Below are 5,297 nucleotides of genomic sequence, written 5' to 3' on the forward strand. Positions count from 1 at the left end.
CATAAAAGAGATTTAAAAATTTAATAAATAATCATGCAACATAAAAATAATTACTAAAGCGTCTGAATCATGCAATACTTAAAATAATTCAAAACAATTTAATCAACAGTGCATACCCTAAAAAGTTGCATAAAAATAATACTTAAATCTCAACACTGGAATAAAATCTTCAAATAAAATAGTGTTTAAAATATTCATGCATAGACCACTAGCACGATGCAGACTACGGTCACGGGGCCACTGCAGCTCCGCTCATACGTCCTCACCACCGGTAGGGGTAACCTGCTCCTCTACGTATTCACCTGCACCATATCAGTGTAGTGAGCCTAGAGGCCCAACATGCATACTAACAAGGGTTTAAAATAATTTAATACACTTTCATACATAATACTTAACCTATAAATGCATGAGCATGCCTCCAAAAATAATAACATAATTGTTGCTTAAAGAAATCACTGAATTATACGTAACATAATATCATACATACTTGAGTTGTTGAGCACTTATTTTCTTAACATCGAATGGTCCTATCCGTAAGTGTGACCCATACTTATAGTGCGACTGATCAGTCTAAAAAACCATCGTACGAGGCTGGTGGCGAACCACCCATACATAAATGGCAGAAACTGCCCATACATAAATGGCCACACTACTTCAATTTTCACCTAAAATATTTTATTTGCTCAACCATAGAACTTCAATCATAGCATAAAAATTGATTTCATGAATGCATGTACTTTAAATAAATTGTGTGTCCTTCATATATATTTAATTTAAAGTTCTTACTAACCTATAAATATTAAATTACTTCAATGCATAAAAATAATTAAATATATATTCAGGACACATGCAATTTTCTCATGGATGGTCTTGGACTGCTGGCCCTAACACTCAAGCCCATTTACTTAAATCTGGCCCATTAACACTGAAACTGGCCCAATAACATACTTAAGCCCAATAAAATTTATTCTAAGCCCAATTAAATAATTAAAGCCCATTAAAACACTCTAGGCCCAATAACAACTTAAATTGGCCCAATGGGCCCAAAAAGCCCAAAGACTGGCCCAATAACTTTCATGGGTCCTAAAGCCCATAAAGATTAGTGGGCCCACTTAATTAAATTAATTAAGCCCACATAAAATTAAACATAACCCAAAATAATATTTAAAAGTGGCCCATACATTAATTAAATCTAGTAGTCCACATAAAAACCCATTAACTTATTAATTCATTTAAAATTAAAATACCCGAGCCCGGCCCATCGAACCCGAACCCGGACCACCTGACCCGACCCTAGACCTACCAGACCCGACCCTGACCCCAAGCCCCGACCCAGCACCCCAGCCCAACCCAAAACCCGAACCCCCCCCCCTAGCCCTTCTACCCGCTGCGCGAGAGGGCTGCTGCCGCCTTGATCCGGCCATGGCCGGCCGGAGCGCCGCCGGCAGGACCTTCCCAAGGTCCTGCCGGTCCTAACCCAGGTCACACCCCACTGGTCCATGGCCCTGCGTGGACCAGCCGAGCCCTCTTCCCCATAACCCTAATCTGCAACCACCTAGGACCAACACATGAACCCCTTCGAACCTAGCCCATTCCAGCCTGAACCGTCTGACCCCAACCGACCCTAAGGCACCCTAGGACACCTCTGGACCGAGCCATCAGCCTTAGACCAGTCCATATCCAAAAAAAAACGTGAACATGAAACAAACATGGAAAAATTCGAACCCTTCAAACCATTTTCTGAAAAAATTTGAAAGTTTTAATGCATACACAAATCACACAATTATAAAACTGATAGGCACGAAAAGGTTGAAAGAAATTCATGCCTTTCACCGAAAATGGAGAGAAAAACGGGCGTGAGACGACTCCGGGACGACGGGACGATGAACGACCAAGTTTGAAGCTTGAAGAACCGCGGCTATGGCTTCCTAAGGGTTTCTGTCAATGGAGTAGAGGAAGAGAGGTTGAGGTAGACGCTCGGTTGAGAGAAAAGGGGAATGAGGCGTGGAAAGGGGGTTTGGGCGCTTAGTTTGGTAGATTAGGATTATAATTTAGGTAGATAATATGTTAATAACTAATTAGGAGATATTAACAACCTAAAAAGATCTCCTAACTAATTTAAATACTAGCTAACTTAATAAAATATTTAAATCCCGAAATAAAGAATTAAGGGAATTTTAAAGATAATAAAAAGTCATTAAAATGGCTTAATTTGGATAAAAATGGACTCCTAAAATTATATAAAATTAAATACTTAAAATTTTGAGATAATAAAACTCAAAATAATATTTTAGGGCTCTAAAAAGGCTCATGAAATAAATTGGATAGAAAGTTGTCATCTCGTCCGTCCCTGGTCCCGTCTACGCGATCAAATAATTAAAATATTGAAAATCATAAAAATTACTAATTATGGGTTAAATGCTTAAAAATAAATTAAATCATGCACAAATAATTCACATAATTATTTAACCCATAAATCTAAAATTTAAATAATTAAATATCCTAATTATGCATGCGGATTTACGTATTTAAAATACCGGGTGTTACAATTCTCCCCCCCTAAATTGAATTTCGTCCTCGAAATTAAAGTACTTACCCGAACAACTCCGGGTAGCGAGTCCTCATGTCTGCCTCGGTCTCCCAAGTAGCTTCCTCCTCTGAGTGATTCAGCCACTGGACTTTGACCATCGGTATGACCCGCGTCCTAAGCCTCCGCTCCTCCCTAGCCAAGATCCGCACTGGCCTCTCCTCATACACTAGATCTGGTGGCAACTGTAAGGGCTCGAAATCCAATACATGCGACGGGTTGGAGACATATCTCCGAAGCATGGATACATGGAAAACGTTGTGCACTGCCGCTAACCCTGGTGGTAGAGCTAAACGGTAGGCCAACGTGCCAACTCTCTCCAAGATCTCGAATGGCCCTATAAATCTCGGATTAAGCTTGCCTCTCCGTCCAAAACGCACTACTCCCTTCATCGGTGACACCTTCAGGAATACGTGATCACCTACAGCGAACTCCAAATCTCGTCGTCTGGCATCTGCATAACTCTTCTGACGACTCTGAGCAGTCCTCATCCGGTCTCGAATCTGAGTCACTATGTCAGCTGTCTGCTGCACAATCTCAGGACCCAGCAAAATGCGCTCACCAACCTCATCCCAATGCACAGGGGATCTGCATCTCCTCCCATACAATGCTGCATAAGGAGCCATACCTATAGACGACTGAAAACTGTTGTTATAGGTGAACTCCACTAATGGCAGTCTAGTCTCCCAAGAGCCCCGAAAATCAATGACACAAGCTCTCAGAAGATCCTCGAGAACCTGGATCACTCTCTCAGACTGACCATCTGTCTGGGGATGAAATGCTGTACTGAACAGAAGCCTAGTCCCCATGGCCGTGTGCAGACTCTTCCAAAACGCAGATGTGAATCTCGGATCTCTGTCTGACACAATAGACACTGGTATGCCATGCAGTCTAACAATCTCTCTGATGTAAAGCTCTGCATACTGTGTCAAGGTATAAGTAGTCCTCACCGGCAAGAAATGAGCTGACTTGGTGAGTCTATCCACAATCACCCAAATCGCTGTACAACCTCTGGCACTCCTCGGTAAGCCAACTACAAAATCCATCGTAATATTCTCCCATTTCCATTCCGGAATAGGAAGAGGTCTAAGAAGTCCTGCTGGACGCTGATGCTCTGCCTTGACTTGCTGACAAGTCAAGCACTCTGACACCACTCTCCCGATGTCACTCTTCATCCCGGGCCACCAATACAATAGCTGCAAGTCTTTGTACATCTTCGTACTTCCGGGGTGAATGGAGTACGGAGATGTATGAGCCTCTGCTAAAATCTCAGCTCTCAACTGATCGACGTTCGGTACCCACATCCTACCACGGTACTGAACGATACCATCCTCCACTGTATACAAGAGATTCCCTCTAGCGTCATCTCTCTGTCTCCATCGCTGTAACTCCTCATCAGTAGACTGTCCCTCTCTAATCCGATCTCGCAGAACTGGCTGCACCGTCAACACTGACAAGCTCGGTGCCTGGCCACTCGGATAACACTCCAAGCCAAAACTCTGAATCTCGCTCTGTAGTGATAACTGTACGGTCAAACATGATACCACTGACGACTTCCGACTCAAAGCATCGGCCACTACATTAGCTTTACCCGGATGGTAGCTAATGTCACAATCATAGTCCTTCACCAACTCCAACCATCTGCGCTGTCTCATGTTCAACTCCTTCTGTGTGAAGAAGTACTTGAGACTCTTGTGGTCTGTGAAAATCTTGCACTTCTCGCCATACAGATAGTGCCTCCAGATTTTCAAAGCGAATACCACTGCTGCAAGCTCCAAATCATGCGTCGGATAGTTCTGCTCATGAATCTTCAACTGTCGCGACGCATATGAGATAACTCTGCCACTCTGCATAAGTACTGCGCCCAAACCAAGCTTGGACGCGTCGGTGTACACCACTAACTCCTCATGTGGCACTGTCATAGCTAACACAGGTGCTGAAGTAAGTGCACCCTTCAGTTGATCAAAGCTCCTCTGACAATCTGGACTCCAAATATACTTCGCGTTCTTCTTGGTTAAGGAAGTCAAGGGTACTGCAATAGAGGAAAAACCCTTGATGAACTTCCTATAGTATCCTGCTAAACCCAAGAAGCTGCGAATCTCCGAAGTATTCTTTGGAATCCCCCAATCCCTCACTGCCTGCACCTTGGACTGATCAACTGCAATCCCATCTCTCGAAATAATGTGGCCAAGAAATGCCACCTGCTCAAGCCAAAACTCGCACTTGCTGAACTTGGCATACAACCGATGCTCCCTCAAAGTCTGCAAGGCTATCTGAAGATGCTGTCTATGCTCCTCGATGCTCCTAGAGTAGATCAAAATATCATCAATAAAGACTATGATGAACTGATCTAGATACGGCTAAAAGACTCGGTTCATGAGATCCATGAAAACCGATGGAGCATTGGTCAACCCAAAGGGCATCACCAAGAACTCATAGTGTCCATATCGTGTCCTAAAGGCCGTCTTAGACACGTCTGAATCTCTGACTCTCAGCTGATGGTAACCAGATCGCAGATCGATCTTGGAGAATACCGAAGCTCCCTGCAACTGATCGAATAAATCCTCTATCCTCGGTAGTGGATACTTATTCTTCACTGTGACTCTGTTGAGCTCTCGGTAGTCGATGCACAATCTCATGCTGCCGTCCTTCTTTTTCACAAACAATACTGGAGCTCCCCATGGAGAAAAGCTAGGACGAACAAAGCCCT

This window comes from Henckelia pumila, chromosome 4 (assembly GCF_033568475.1).
Source record: "Henckelia pumila isolate YLH828 chromosome 4, ASM3356847v2, whole genome shotgun sequence".
Classification (NCBI taxonomy): Eukaryota; Viridiplantae; Streptophyta; class Magnoliopsida; order Lamiales; family Gesneriaceae; genus Henckelia; species Henckelia pumila.